Source organism: Loxodonta africana, chromosome X, assembly GCF_030014295.1.
Source record: "Loxodonta africana isolate mLoxAfr1 chromosome X, mLoxAfr1.hap2, whole genome shotgun sequence".
In the NCBI taxonomy this organism is placed as follows: Eukaryota; Metazoa; Chordata; class Mammalia; order Proboscidea; family Elephantidae; genus Loxodonta; species Loxodonta africana.
In genome coordinates, this window is record NC_087369.1 from 57,892,036 (window position 1) to 57,908,971 (window position 16,936).

Sequence of the window (16,936 nt, forward strand, 5' to 3'; positions counted from 1 at the left end):
TCCATTGTCAGCCAGACCAGCAAGTCTTGACACTGCCCTCTTAACTAACATCCTGGTCCCAACCTCTCGCCCTCACTCTAATGACACCCAGGCCCCATCCCGTCAACTAACACCCTTAGATTCACCCTGGGGCGATAATACAAGACTCGGCTCAAAAACATTTCAGGCTCTGCCGCTAATTAGCCTTCTAAACTCCATCCTATTCTTGCCATTTCAAATCCCACCACCAATACGTTCAGACCCCACCCCCTTGACTAGCTGTCCAGGCCCCGCCTCTTGACTAACTGCCGCCCCAAGAACTGTCCAGGCTCCTCTTCCTCAAAAATAACATTCCAAGCCCCGCTGAGAGGGCTAAAGATCGAGCCCCAACCCTCAACTCGTTTTCCAGCTTTCGCCTACTGGAATAACCCTCCTAGCGTCACCTCCTAAAGTAACATTCTAGGATAATCCCCAGGCTCCGCCCCCTCGAGTCACCCTTCGAACCCTGCCCCTTAAATTTACATCCCTTGTCCCCAGTCCCGGCTCTGCCACTCTAGAAGAGCCCTCTCTTCTCCGACCCCACCTCCTGGAAAGACCCCGCTCTGGGAACTCACCCTCCTTGTGGCGCAGGCGCAATGTGGCACCTGCCCTGCGTACCAGCGCCGCCACGTCGGCCGTAGCTCGGGTCGCCAGGGGGCGCGCGTCCAGCGGCGCCAGGAGCTGCCGGGCGCTGGGGCCCACCGACAGGGGAAGACCGCGGCCTCCGAGGGTGAGGGGAACAGGTCAGCACAGACCCTGAGCCTTGGCGAACACCCTAACTTGCAGATGTCCGAAGATCTAGAAGTGCCCCTCGAGATCCCCAGAGATGACCCGACCACTCTCTCGATAATATGGAGGTCACCGACTGCCCCTCAACGTCTCCGTGACCCCCGACCTTCCCGGGTATGTCTATGGACCCCCGCTCCCCCACAATATCCCTGGAGATAGCTATTTGACTGCAATATTCCCGGACATCTCCGACGGCCCTATGAATATCTCCGACTGCCCCCAACATACCCGGGACCTCGACTGCTCCCTAATAACCCGAGATTCCAAACTCTCCTCCACAATGTCTCCGGGGACTCTGATTTCCCCAGGGACGTGAACTGACACCTCTGTGGTTCCACAGGTCTAGGAATGCAGCCAGAAGTGAGCACCCGACAAGGTATTTTCCTTGCAGCCCTCCCTGGAACCCACGGCCCCCAACACCCAGGTCCCCTTCTCACCAGTTGATGTTACCATGTACCTCTCATAGTGTAAGGGGAAGGTGGTGAAGCAGTTGTAGGCTTAGAGGATGGCAGCAATCAGACCCAGAATCTGGAAGGTGGGAAGAGACACAGGCATGCCCACTCAGTACCTCTCTTCTTACCTCTTCTCCCAGCCATCTGGCCTTGTCTGCTGATTCCACCGTTCATCCCCTCAGCCCTGGAACAACAATTTCCGATGATAAGGTGGGCACACAGGACTTTGAGTTGGGTTTAGTGAGTGTTTGCTGAGTGAGTGAGGGACAGGGAGATCCAGTATAGGGCTTAGGAAACACAGGGGGAGGGGTGAGATAGGGAGCTTTTTCTGGCCAGGCTGAGGTCACCCCTACCCTCCCTCTCACTTTACCCCATCTCTATATCTTTCTCTTCTCTCTGCTTCCAACTTCTTCCTTTCTAGGCCTCAGAGTACGGTTGGAAGAGGGGGAACCAGAGTCCTTAGAAACCAGATGGCCTATACCCCTGTCTTAGTTATCTAGTGCAGCTGTAACAGAAATGCCGCAAGTGAGTGGCTTTAACAAACAGGAATTTATTCTCTTATAGTTTAGGAGGCTAGAAGTCTGAATTCAGGGAGCTGGCTCTTGGGAAGTCCTCTCTCTGGGGAAAGTCCCTGTTCCTTGGTTCCTTGGTAATCTTCAAGTGGTGTGGCATCTATCTTTCCTCATCTCTGCTTGTGGACTTGCTTGTTTAATCTTTTATATCTCCGAAGAGATTGACTTAAGACCCACCCTACACTAATACTGTCTCATTAACATAAGAAACAAAACCCATTCTCAAATGGGATTATAACCACAAGTATAAGGGTTAGGATTTACAGCACATATTTTTGGGGATACAATTCAAACCATAACAACCCTCAATGGGGTGGGTGGAGGTGGGTGCCAGTGGTGGGGCTGGTGTGTATCAAAGGGTTCCTGAGCTCCCAGAATCATAGATTAGGTCTAGAAGGGATCCTAGTTAAGAGGTTTCTGAAATTAATTTTGTGCTGGTCTAGACTTGAGATGAACAGTAAAGTTTGTTTTAATTTCAGTTCATTTATTCCTCAAAATTAAAAAATGTCTGCTCTTCAAAAGACATCAAAAATCACTTATAAAGAATTTGTATCCAGAATGTATAAAGAACTCTCAAAACTCAACAATAATATAGGGGAAGTCAGTACAACTTAACCAAGGCAAAGGAAGACACTTAGAGGAACACAAGAAAAAAGAAGAAGAAAAAAAAAGAGGCAGTAAATACTATAGCATATACATATATAAGGAAACCCTGGTGGCGTAGTGGTTAAGTGCTATGGCTGCTAACTAAGAGGTCGGCAGTTCGAATTCTCCAGGCGCTTCTTGGAAACTCTACGGGGCAGTTCTATTCTGTCCTATAGGGTCGTATGAGTTGGGATTGACTCGACGGCAATGGGTTTGGTTTTTTGGGTTATACATATATAAAACAAATAATAACTTATAAGCAGATACATACGCTGAATAGGAGAAGGAGGGTCTATAGGTGTATACTCATATACATATATAGGTCAGGCTGTGGATATTTTTACATATATATTTGTACTTACAGCATGTATACTCATATATAATAGACCACAAAGGGAGCAAAGTCATAGAAGCTTCCTAGACACATCCAAATACCTTGAGGGACCAAGTTACTGGGGCTGAGGGCTGGAGACCATGGTCTCAGGGGACATTTAGGGCAATTGGCATAACATAATTCTTAAAGAAAATGTTCTACATCCTACTTTGGTGAGTAGCGTCTGGGTTCTTAAAAGCGTGTGAGTGGCCATCTAAGATACATCTATTGGTCCCATTCTGTCCAGAGCAAAGGAGAATGAAGAAAACCAAAGACACAAGGAAAATATTAGTCCAAAGGACTAATGGGCCACATGAACCACAGCCTCCATCAACCTGAGCCCAGAAGAACTAAATGGTGCCTGGCTACTACCACTGACCATTCTGATAGGGATCACAATAGAAGGCTCCAAACGGAGTGGAGAAAAATGTAGAACAAAATTCAAATACACAAAAAAAGACCAGACCCGCTGGTCTGACAGAGACTGGAGGAACCCCTGAGACTATAGCCTCCAGACACCCTTCTAACTCAGAACTGAAGCCACTCCCGAAGTCCACCCTTCAGCCAAAGATTAGACAGGCCTATAAAAAACAATGAAGATCAAGGACTACAACCTTCAGTCTGTATTACACCTCAACATAAAGAAAACAAGAATCATGACAACTTAACTAATAAGCAACATCACAATAAACAGAGAAAAGATTGAAGTTGTCAAGGATTTCATTTTACTTGGATCCACAATCAACGCCCATGGAAGCAGCAGTCAAGAAATCAAACGATGTATTGCACTGGGAAAATCTGCTGCAAAAGACCTCTGAAAAGCAGCGATGTCACTTTGAGGACTAAGGGGCTCCTGGCCCAAGCCGTGGTGTTTTCAATCGCCTCATATGCATGAAAAAGTTGGACAAATGAATAAAGAAGACTGAAGAATTGATGTCTTTGAATCATGGTGTTGGCGAAGAATACTGAATATGCCATGGACTGCTTGAAGAACGAACAAACCTGTTTCGGAAGAAGTACAGCCAGAATGCTCCTTAGAGCATGAAAACGACATAAACGTCCATCACCAGGTGAATGAATCAACGAACTGGCATATTCATATAGTGGAATATTACTTAGCAATACAAATAATCTCAAAATAATTATGCTGAGTGAGAAGCCAGACCCTATCCCCCTAAACAGTATGTGGTGTGCAATTCCATTTATATAAAAAGCTAGGAATTGCAAGCTAACGTGAGCTGGTGGCACAGTAGTTAAAGAGCTACGAAACCGAAACCAAAACCAAACCCGTTGCCATCGAGTCAATTCCGACTCATAGTGACCCTATAGGACAGAGTAGAACTGCCCCATAGAGTTTCCAAGGAGCTCATAGTGGATTCAAACTGCTGACTTTTGGACCAAAAGGTCGGCTGTGCAAATCCGCCCACTCCTTGGAAACCCTTTGGAGTAGTTCTACTCTGTCCTATGGAGTCGCTATGAGTCGGAATCGATTTGACGGCAACTGGCAACGGGTAAAGTGACAGAAAGCAGAGCAGATTAGTAGTTGCCTGGGAGGTTGGGCCCAGGAATGCAGGAAGGAAGAATTACAAAGGGGCTGTAGGAAACTTTTGGGGGTGATGATTATGTTCATTATCTTGATTGTAGCGATGGTGTCATGGGTGTATTAGAAGGATTGGAGCCCTGGTGGTGCAGTGGTTAAGAAGTCAGGTGCTAACCAAAAAGTCAGTGGTTCAAATCCACCAGCCGCTCCTTGGAAACCCTATGGGGCATTTCTACTCTGTCCTGTAGGGTTGCTGTGAGTCAGAATTGACTCCAATGCAATGGATTTGGTTTGGTTTGGTATAAGAGGAATTGGAGTCCTTGGGTGTGCAAACAGTTAACATGCTGGGCTCCTAACTGAAAGGTTGAGTCCACCCAAAGATGTGTGGGAAGAAAGGCCTGGTGATCTACTTCCGGAAAATCAGCCTTTGAAAACCCTATGGCGCACTGTTCTACTCTGACACACATGGGGTTCCCATGAGTTGGAGTTGACTCCACAGCAACTTTTTTTTTTTTAATGAGAGGGATTATATTAAATTCACAAATGGGTTAAGGCTAAAAGGCATCATTGATTTACATTCATGATGTGCGAGGCTAAGAGGGGGATCAGCTTAAATCAATAATACAGCAGGATTAAGAGGGGGTTAGGGCCTGCCCAGTGACTGTACTCAATATTAACTACCGATAAGCACCCTTGCTGCTATCAAAGTTTGGCTGTGCACAATACAGGGAGCTTTGGAAGCTCTATTCCTGATTCCCTTGGTAATATTACCAGCACACATCATCATCCCCATTTTTCAGAGAGGTACATTGAGGTTCAAGACCAAGTAGTTGCTAGGGTTCCACCCTCATGCCTGCATCTGATCTGGACTCCCAATGCTGTCAGCAGCCTCAGTGACCTGAGCCCAGCTCCCTCAGCCCCAGCCCTTGCCCCACCACCAGAACTGTGGTCCTGCTGACTTCATCTCTCTCAGCAAATCCTGAACCCACCATACTGCCCTTCCCCCCGGGCCCCTGTCATTCATCCTTCAGGCTGTACTTGGAAACCCCCCATTCCTTGGTGCCTGCCCAAAACTGAGCTCCTTTCCTGTCTAGAAATGGTTCCCCATCCTGGGACCCTCGAGCCAGTTCTCTACCCCAGCTCCATAGCACCCAGGCTGCCCCATGCCGAAATCCTCCCCTCATTTACCACCAATCCCCAGCCCCTCAACAACACCCTGGTTTGCAAGACCCTCCCATCCAAGAATCTACAGAGCCTTGAGTCCCTCCCATCCCCAGTCTGTTAGCCCCTTCTACCCCATCCCTGGCTCCCAAGGCCCTGAACTCTCACTAATCTAGAAGCTCCTCTTCCCATATTCTCATCTCCAGAGCTGAGCCTCCTGAAGATTGGTAACTGCCTTCACCATCTCCCAGTGCTCAAAGACTCAATGCCGTATTCAGCAGCACCCATCTCTTGTTCCTAGGTCTTCATCCTCCTTGTGGGGCCACGCCTCATTCTGCCCAGTATTTTAGAACCACCCAGCCCTGCATATTCCTTGTCCCCTCATTTGGCAGCCCCTCCCCACTCACTATCTCTGAGAAGAGGATGAGGCCCTTGTACACCTGCTCATAGGGCAAGCCAGACTCATAGCCCACAAAGCCAAAGATGTGCTTGGAGTCCCTGGCCACCCTTGGGGTCTCACTCAGATGGCTGCTCCGTACTAATCCTTCTACTTTTGAGAGTCTGGGTTGGTGGTCCTGACATTGTGGGCATCCTCAAAGGTGGCATTTTGACTCTGAGCACCCTTCTCCCTAGGCAGAAGAGAGAGGAGAAGGTGGAGCAATGCATTGGAACATCCACACTGTGCCTTTACTAAGATAAGGACGTGAGTTCTTGAGCCCAGGAAACAGCTAAAAAAAAAAAACTGGATGGCATGAAGCAAATATAACCCTGATACTCAAACCGGACAAAGACACTGCAAGAAAAGAAAACTACAGGCCAATATGTGTTATGAATATAAATGCAAAAATCCTCAACAAAATACTAGTGAACAGAATCCAACAGCATATTAAAAGAGTCATACACCATGACCAAGTGGGATTTATTCCAGGAATGAAGGGATGGTTCAGTATTAGAAAATCAATCAATGTAATACACCACATCATTAGAACAAAGAAAAAGAACCACATGATCATCTCTATGGATGCAGAAGAAGCATTTGATAAAATCCAAAACCCTTTCTTGACAAAAACCCTAAAGAAGTTTGGAATAGAAGGGAAATTCCTAATATGATTCAGGGCATATATGAAAAGTCAGCAGCCAACATTATGCTTAATGGAGAAAGACTGAGAGCTTTCCACCTTGAAACTGGGAACAAGACAATTGTGCCTGCTCTCACCACTTCTATTCAATATTGTATTAGAAGTCCTAGCCTGAGCAATAAGACAAGAAAAAGAAATAAAAGGCATCCAGATTCGAGCAGAAGAAGTAAAATTTTCCCTATTCACAGATGACATGATCCTATATAGAGAAACTTCCACCAAAGAGCCCACAAGAAAACTTTTAGAGCTAATAGAAGAATTTGGCAAATTTGCAGGGTACAAAGTGAACAAACAAAAATCAGTCAGGTTTCCATAAAGAGACAGAGAGTGACAGAATGGATAAAAACAGAACCTACCAATATGCTGTCTACAAGAGACACACCTTAGAAACAAGGACATAAATATATTAAAAATCAAAGGATGGAAAAGATATATATCAAGCACACAGCAACCAAAAAAAATAGCAGGAGAAGCAATACTAATCTCAGATAGAATGCATGTTAAAACAAAACCCACTGTAAAAAACAAGGAAGGACATTATATAATGATTAAAGGGGCAATCCACCATGAGGACAGAACCATAATAAATATCTACTCACCCAATGACAGGACTCTAAGATACATGAAACAAACTCTAACAACACTGAAAAGAGAAATTAACAGTTCCACAATAATAGTAGGAGACTTCAACACACCACTCTCAGAAAAGGACAGAACATCTAGAAAGAAATCCAATAAAGATACAGAAGACCTAAAGGCCACAATCAACTGACCTTATAGAACACTCCACCCAACAACAGCAAAGTACACATTCTTTTCTAACACGCACAGAATGTTCTCCAGAATAGACCACATCTTAGGCCACAAAGCAAACCTCAACAAAATCCAAAACATTGAGATAATACAAAGTATCTTCTCTGATCACAACACCATAAAAGTAGAAATTAATAACAGGATGAGCAAGAAAAAAAAAAATCAAATACACGGAAACTGAATAACAAGCCTGCTTAAAAACCACTGGGTAATAAAAGAAATCAAAGATGGAATTAAAAAATTCCTAGAGGGAGCAGGAGAACAGTGGGATGCAGACCCCAAATTCTCATAAAAAGACCAGACTTAATGGTCTGACTCAGACTAGAAGAATCCCAGCGGTCATGGTCCCCAAACCTTCTGTTGGCCCAGGACAGGAACCATTCCCGAAGACTACTCATCAGACATGGAAGGGACTGGACAATGGGTTGGAGAGAGATGCTGATGAAGAGTGAGCTACTTGTATCAGGTGGACACTTGAGACTGTATTGGCATCTCCTGTCTGGAGGGGAGATGGGAGGGTAGAGAGGGTTAGAAACTGGCAAAAGGGTCATGAAAGGAGAGACTGGAAGAATGGAGCAGGCTGACTCATTAGGGGGAGAGTAAGTGGGAGTATGTAGTAAGGTGTGTATAAGCTTATATGTGACAGACTGACTTGATTTGTAAACTTTCACTTAAAGCACAATAAAAATTATTTTAAAAAATTCCTAGAATCAAACGAGAGTGAAAACAAGTCATAACGAAACCTTTGGGACACAGCAAAGGCAGTGCTCAGAGGTCAATTTATAGCAATAGATGCATACATCAAAAAAAAAAGGGAACAAAATAAAAACATTACCTATACAACTTGAACAAATAGAAAGAGAACAGCAAAAGAAACCTACAACCACCAGAAGAAAGGAAATAGTAAAGATCAGAGCAGAAATAAATAAAATAGAAAAGCAATGGAAAGAATCAACAAAACCAAAAGTTGGTTGTTTGAAGGTATCAACAAAATTGACAAACCATTGGCCAAATTGACAAAAGAAAAACAGGATAGGACACAAATAACCCAAATAAGAAATGAAACAGGGGACATTACAGCAGACCCAACTGAAATAAAAAGGATCATAACGGAATACTATGAAAAACTATACTCCAACAAATTTGGAAACCTAGAAGAAATGGACAAATTTCTGGAAATACACTACCTACCTAAACTAACACAAACTGAAATAAAAAAAATCTGAACAGACCCATAAGAAGAGAAGAGATTGAAAAGGTAATAATAACAATAACCCACCCCGCCCCCCGCAAAAAAAAGAAAAAATAAACGCCCTGGCCCAGATGGCTTCACTGGAGAATTCTACCAAACATTCAGCGAAGAGCTTGCACCAGTACTACTCAAACTATTTCAGAACATAGAAAAGGAAGGGATAGTTCCAAATTCATCCTATGAAGCCAGCATAACCTTGATACCAAAACCAGGCAAGGATGTCAAAATAAAAATTACAGGCCAATATCTGTCATAAATATAGATGCAAAAATTCTCAACAAAATTCTTGTCAAGAGAATTCAGCAACATATCAAAAAAAAAATACACTATGACCAAGTGGGATTCATACCAGGTATGCAAGAATGTCTCGAAATTAGAAAATCAATCAACGTGATCTACCACATAAATAAAAGAATCACATAATCATCTCAATCAACACAGAGAAGACATTTGATATAGTCCAACTCCCATTCTTGATAACAATTCTTAATAAAATAGGTATAGAAGGGAAATTCCTCAACGTGATAAAGAGCATCTATACAAAACCAACAGCCAACATCATTCTTAATGGAGAAAGGCTGAAAACATTTCTCATGAGAACAAGAATAAGACAAGGACCCCTTTATCACCACTCCTATTAAAGATTGTGCTGGAAGTCCTAGCTAGAACAATAAGGCAGGGAAAATAAATAAATGGGCATCCAAATTGGTAAGGAAGAAGTAAAACTACCCCTGTTTGCAGATGATGTGATGTTACACATACAGAACCCAAAGGACTCCACAAGAAAACTACTGGAACTAATAGATTCAGCAGAGTATCAGGATACAAGATAAACACACAAAAATCAGTTGGATTCCTATATGCCAATAAAGAGAACGATGAAAAGGAAATCAGGAAAACAATATCATTTATAATAGCCCCTAAAAAAAAAAAAAAAACTTAGGAATAAATCTAACCAGGGACATAAAAGACCTGTATAAAGAAAACTGCAAAACACTACTGCAAGAAACCAAAAAAGACCTACATAAAAGGAAGAACATACCATGCTCATGGATAGGTAGACTCAAAATTGTGAAAATGTCAATTCTACCCAAAGCAATCTACAAATACAATGCAATCCCGATACAAATGCCAACGGCATTCTTTAATGAGATGGAAAAACTAATCATTAACTTATGTGGAAAGGAAAGAGGCCCCGGATAAGTAAAGCATGAATGAAGAAGAATAATGTAGGAGGACCGGCACTTCCTGACCTCAGAACCTATGGTAGTCAAAACAGCCTGGCAGTGGTACAACTACAGATACATTGACCAATGAAATAGAATTGAGAACCCAGATGTAAACCCATCCACCTATGGTCACCTGATCTTTGACAAAGGCCTAAAGTCCATTAAATGAGGAAAAGACAGTCTTTTTAAACAAATGTGCTGGCAAAACTGGATGTCCATCTGCAAAAAAATGAAACAGGATCCATACCTCACACCATACACAAAAACTACTTACAAATGGATTAAAGACCTAAATATAAAACCAAAACCTATAAAGATCATAGGAGAAGAAATAGGATCAACACTAGAAACCCTGATATACAGCAGTAACAGAATACAAACCATAACTAACAATACACAAACACCAGAAGATAAGCTAGGATCTTCTAAAAACTAAACATGCTCATCAAAAGACTTCACATCCAAACTCCATGAGGGACCAAATTGCTGGGCTGAGGGCTGGGAGCCATGGTCTCTGGGGACATCTAGCTCAACTGGCATAACATAGTTTATATAGAAAATGTTCTACATTCTACTTTGGTGAGTAGTGTCTGGGGTCTTAAAGGCTTGTGAGTGGCCATCTAAGATACTCCACTGGTGTCACCTTGTCTGGAGCAAGGGAAAATAAAGAAAACCAAAGACACAAGGGAAAGATTAGTCCAAAGTTCTAATGTACCACAAGTACCACATCCTCCACCAGACTGAGTCCAGCACAACTAGATGGTGCCCGGCTACCATCACTGACTGCTCTGACAGGGATCACAATAGAGGGCTCCAGAGAGAACTGGAGAAAAATGTAGAACAAAATTCTAACTCACAAAAAAAGACCAGACTTACTGGCCTGACAGAGACTGGAGAAATCCCGAGAGTATGGCCCCTGGACACCCTTTAACTCAGTACTGAAGTCACTCCTGAGGTTTCATCCTTCAGCCAAAGATTAGACAGGCCCATAAAAGAAAATGAGACTAAATGGGCGCACCAGCCCAGGGACAAAGATGAGAAGGCAGGAGTTGACAAGAAAGCTGGTATTGGGAAACCCAAGGTCAAGAAAGGGAGAGTGTTGTCATGTTGTGAGGTTGGCAATCAATGTCACAAAACAATATAGGTATTAATTGTTTAATGAGAAACTAATTTGCTCTGTAAACCTTCATGTAAAGTACAATAAAATTAAAAAAAAAATAAATCAGTTGAGTTTCTTCACACAGTAATGAGAAATTAGGGAAAAATTCCATTTACAATAGCATCTAAGAGAATAAAATATGTAGGATTAAATCTAACCAGGGACATGAAGGATGAAGGACTTGAAAACTTTAAAACACTGCTGAAAGAGATTAAAAAGACTTAAATAAACGGAAAGGTTTTCCATGTTTGTGGATTGGAAGGCTTAATATCGTTAAGATGTCAATACTACCCAAAGTGATCTGTAGATTCAATGAAATCCCAGTCACGATTTTGACAGCCTTCCTTACAGAAATAAAAAAAAAACCAATCCTCAACTTTATATGGAATGGCAAAAGGCCCTGAAAAGCTAAAACAATGTTGAAAGAGAAGAACAAAGTAGGAGGACTCACACTTCCTGATTTTAAAACATACTACACAGCTACGTTAATCAAAACAGCCTGGTACTGGTATAACAATAGACCCACAGAGCAATGGAATAGAATTGAGATTCCAGAAATAAGCGCATGCATCTGTGGTCAACTGATTTTCGACAAGAGTGCTAAGCACACTTGTTGGGGAAAGAAGAGTCTCTTCAATAAATGGTGTTGGTAAAATTGGATTTCCACATGTAAATAAAAAAAATGCTATGGATTGAATTGTGTCCTCCAAAAATGTGTGTCAGCTTGGCTAGGCCATGATTCCCAGTATTGTATTTCTCTTATAGCAACACTAGATAACTAGACAGAATTTGGTACCAGAAGTGGGGTGCTGCTCTAACAGATACCTAAAATGTGGAAGCTGTTTTGAAATTATGAATGGATAGAGGCTGAAAGAGTTTTAAGTTGCCAAATTGTAAAAGCCTAGATTGCCTTGAAGAGTCTGTTGGTGGAATTATGGACATCAAAGGCAATTCTGGTGAGGACTCAGAAGGAAGTGAGGAAAGCTGTAACATCAGAGATGGTGCAGATGGTAAGAAGCAGCAGCAGAGAAACGGCAGCAGCAAAACCAGGAGACTGGTACAAGACAGTGCAGGAGCCAAACAACAGAGCGAGAGAGCTGAGCCCCTTTGGGTCAAGGCTTACTGGCAGAGTGGGGTGCCTCCAGGTACTTATCAGTAGAGCTAAAGAGCTTTTTAACACTTGCCCAAGCAGGGCAGAGGCAAAACTGACCCAAGAGGCCCAAGGGGTCAAAGGGCTGAGAGGCCAAGGAACCAGGAAGTAGAAACTGAAGAGACAAGGAGCACAGGAAGCAGAGCTGCCACAGTCTCAAAGGGTAGGGCCACAACTTCTGGAGTCTCAAAGGTTCAAAGGTTTCAACGGCCTCCTAGATTTCAAAGAGTCAGATCTTCACCAATTCAGTTCTGGAGTGTGGGGCTGCCATTCATGAGTGCCAGTGGATGGGGCCAGATGTGCTGCCCAATGGTGAGAGGGCAGGACTTCCATGTCCAAGGGGCAGAAGAATGGAGCCTGCCAAGATTGGGGGTGGGGTAGGTTCCCCACTCAGATGGTCTAGGGGAATGGGGATGGCCAAATCTGAGGGAGCAGCGTTGCCTTCCCAGTGGGCCTGGAAGGTAGAGCTGAAGCTCAGGGCTGAGGTACCTCCACCCAGAATCCAGAAAGCATGGCCAACACCCAGAGTCTGGAGGGTAGGTCCACTGCCTAGATGGTCTCAGAGAACAGAGGATTATTTTCAAACCTTGAGAGCTAATGTAAATTTTTCAACTGGTGTTTTTTTTTTTAATACTTGCTTAGTGCCTGTCATCTTTTCTTTCCCTCCACTTTCTCCCATTTGTGATGGATATGTCTACCTTGTGTCTGTTCTACCATTGTACTTGGAAACAGATAACTTGTATTCTAGATTTCACAGATGAAGGGGAATTTTGCCCCAGGAGATTTTGGACTTGGAGTTGATTTAAGGCTTTTTTTGCTATGATATAATGGTGTGAATGTGGCAAGGACATGATTTTTTTTTCGGGGGGGGAGGGTGGAATGTTATTGATTGAATTATGTCTCCCCAAAATGTGTGTCAACTTGGCTAGGCCATGATTCCCGATATTGTGTGGTATTGTATTTCTGTTATAGCAGCACTAGATAAGTAACAAAAACACCATACACAAAACCAAATTCAAAATGGATTAAGGACCTAAAAGTGCAGACTAAAACCATAAAATTCTTAGAAGAAAATGCAGGGGCAATGCTGTCGGGCCTAGCTTTTAACAATGGGCTATCTAATATAATAACAAAAGCACAAACAGCAAAAGACAAAATAGATAAATGGGACCTCATAAAAATTAAAAACTTTTGTTCATCAAAAGACTTCACCAAAAAAGTGAAAAGATAAGCTACTGAATGGGAGAGTATCTTCAGAAACCATATATCAGACAAGAATCTAATAACCAAAATGTACATAAAACTTCGACGACTTAACAACAAAAAGACAAATAACCCAATCATAAAATGGGCAAAGGACTTGAACAGATATTTCACTGAAGAGGACATTCAAATGGCCACCAAACGCGTGAAAAGATGCTCAGCATCATTAGCTTTCGGAGAGATGCAAATCAAAACCACAATGAGATACCATTCCACTCCCACTAGGATGGCTGAGGAGCCCTGGTGGCTAAGTGGTTAATAGCGCGGCTGCTAAGGTCAGCGGTTCGAATCCATCAGCTGCTCCTTGGAAACCCTATGGGGCAGTTCTACTCTGTCCTATAGGGTCACTGTGAGTCAGAATCGACCCCACGGCAAAGGGTTTAGTTTTTCTTAGGATGGCTATGATTAAAAAAACAAAACAAAACAAAATAACAAATGTTGTTGAGGATGTGGGGAAATTGAAATTCTTGCCTGTTGCAGGTGGGAATGCAAAATGGTACAGCCATGGTGGGAAACAGTGTGGCGGCTCCTCAAAAAACTAGACATAGAACTACCATATGACCCAAAAATCCCACTCCTAGGTTGTTGTTGTTAGGTGCCATTGAGTCATTTCAGACTCATAGCTACCCCATGTACAACAGAATGAAACACTGCCCGGTCCTGCACCATCCTCACAATTGTTGTTATGCTTGAGCCCACTGTGCCAGTCCAAATTGTCGAGGGTCTTCCTCTTTTTCACTGACCCTCTACTTTACCAAGCATGATGTCCTTCTCCAGGGACTGATCCTTCCTGATAACAGGTCCAAAATATGGGAGATGAAATCTCATTATCCTTGCTTCTGAGGGGCATTCTGGCTCTACTTCTTCCAAGACAGATTTGTTCGTTCTTTTGGCAGTCCATGGTATAGTCAATATTTTTTGCCAACATCATAATTCAAAGACATCAATTCTTCTTTGGTCTCCCTAAGTATATAATCAAAAGACTTTAAAGCAGAGACTCAAAAAGAGACTTGTACACTGTTATAGATTGAATTGTGTTCCCCCAAAATGTGTGTCAACTTGGCTAGGCCATGATTCCCAGTGTTGCGTGATTGCCAACCATTTTGTGATCTGATGTGATTTTCTTATGTGTTGTAAATCCTACTTCTAAGCTGTTAATGAGGTGGGAGTAGCTGCGTTTATGTTAATGAGTCAGGACTCAATCTACAAGATTAGGTTGTGTCTTCTAAGTCCATCTCTTTTTGTTTTTTTTTCTGGGCTTTTGAGATATAAAAGAGAGAAGCGAGCAGAGAGATATGGGGACCTCATACCCCCAAGAAACAAGAGCTAGGAGAACAGCGTCCTTTGGACCCAGGGTCCCTGCAGCAAGACACTCTTAGACCAGGGGAAGATTGATACCAAGGACCTTCCTCCAGAGCTGGCAGAGGGAGAAAGCCTTCCCCTGGAGCTGGTGCCCTGAATTTGGATTTATAGTCTCCTAGACTGTGAGAGAATAAACTTCTCTTTTTTAAAGCCATCCACTTGCATTATTTCTGTTAAAGCAGCACTAGTGTAACCTGATGAGGGTGTGTCCTGCCACGTGCAACCCCTTGAGTCAACTGAGAGATGCCAGGCCTTTGAGAAAGAGAAAGTAGACTTTATTGCAAGCCAGTCAAGCAAGGAGCTCAGAGACTGTCTCACATCAAGCTCCCTGAGTTTGTGGATTCTAAGGTTCGGGATAGGGAACTTATGCATAATTCATGAAGTTTCTGGGAATAAGTGGGAAATTCCAGGAGTGAATTAACATGTATGGAGGTGTAGTGGGGGTGCAATATGGCGATTAGGGGGCATGTATTTTTTGAGGGGTATGGTGCATGTAGTTTATCTAGGGACAGCTTTGTGGCTTACTGCTCATGTCAGAATGGAGAGAGGGCAGTTCGTGAAGCGGCCTTGAGCAGAAGAACAGTAGGATGGCCTTGGGCTGCTACACAGAATGCCTTATCAGGAACTCACAGACTCCGGGTGTGATGGGAGGAGGGGGAACAGTTTTACCCTATCAGTTACACTAGATAACTAAGACATACACAAATGTTCATTGCAGCACTATTCACAACAGCCAAAAGGTGGAAGCAACCTAAATGCCCATCAACAGATGAATGGATAAATAACATGTGATACGTATATACAATGGAATACTACTCAGCCAGTAGGAGAAATGAAGTCTTGATACATGCTACAGTACAGATGGAGCTTGAAGACATTATGCTAAGCTAAATAAGCCAATCACAAAAGGACAAATATTGTATGACCTCACATATAAAAAGACAAGAAAGGGCAAATGTATATCAGGGGTTGCCAGGGGCGGGAGGAAGGGGGAGAAGGGGGTCAACAGTGATGGAAAAATCGCAATGATTAAGGGTAGGGTTGCACAGCCAATTACTGTAATTGCTGTCAATAAGTTGTACACCTATAAAATAAAAAACAAACAAACAAACAAAAACTCTGTGGCCTGGCCCCGCCTTTTGAGCTGATCTTCCTCACTGAGGCACAGACAACTCCCACACACCCTCCGACGGGAGGAGGTTGAGTAAACCAGTCACCCACTGAAATCTGATGAGTGTACATACTGAGGATCAAATCCAAACTCCTTCCTGAGGAATACAGGCCCCAGACCTCTGCCATTCTCCCTCTGGCTCAGCTCACTCAGCCCCTCACTGCTCCTTCCAGTCACTACCTTGCTCCCTAAGTCAGAGCCTTTCAACTCTGTTCTGTCTTCCGGCAGATTATGGCCTATTTGTCCCCTTCTCAGCAATCAAGTCTTGGCTTAAAGCTGCTTCTTTGGAGAGGACTTCCCTGACTATCTTGCCTAAAATAGATCACCCATCCTACTCTCCTCCACATTCGGGCAAATATTCATTTAGCATCTAATATATGTGCCAAGCTATTGGTGGCAGCTTCCCTCTCAATGGAAGGAAGTATTCCCGGTGGTTAAATACATCTAATCTACCCAACCCCACTAGAATGTCAGTTCCACGAGGGAGGGAATTTTCATCTGTCTTGCTCATTGCTTATCCTCAGGGCCTAGAACAGTGCCTGGCACACAGGAATAATAAATTTTATTGAGTAGATGAATTTTACTAAATATAACAAGACATAAGAAGTCCTGGTACAACCACTTTGGAAATTGATTTGGCGCTTCCTTAAAAAATTTTTTTTTTTAAAAAGCTAGAAATAGAACTACCATACGATCCAGCAATCCCACTCCTTGGAATATATCCTAGAGAACTAAGAGCCTTTACACGAACAGATATATGCACACCCATGTTTATTGCAGCACTGTTTACAATAGCAAAAAGATGGAAGCAACCAAGGTGCTCATCAATGGATGAATGGATAAATAAA

At 43.1% G+C, this 16,936-nt stretch overlaps 1 long non-coding RNA gene across 1 annotated transcript; it reads left to right on the plus strand.

Moving 5' to 3' along the window:
- Positions 1-703: 703 nt before the first annotated feature.
- Positions 704-16,460, plus strand: LOC135228911 (uncharacterized). Its single transcript, XR_010319781.1, has 3 exons — positions 704-761; positions 1,400-1,469; positions 15,636-16,460. It is a non-coding gene; the product is annotated as an uncharacterized LOC135228911 (long non-coding RNA).
- Positions 16,461-16,936: the final 476 nt, after the last annotated feature.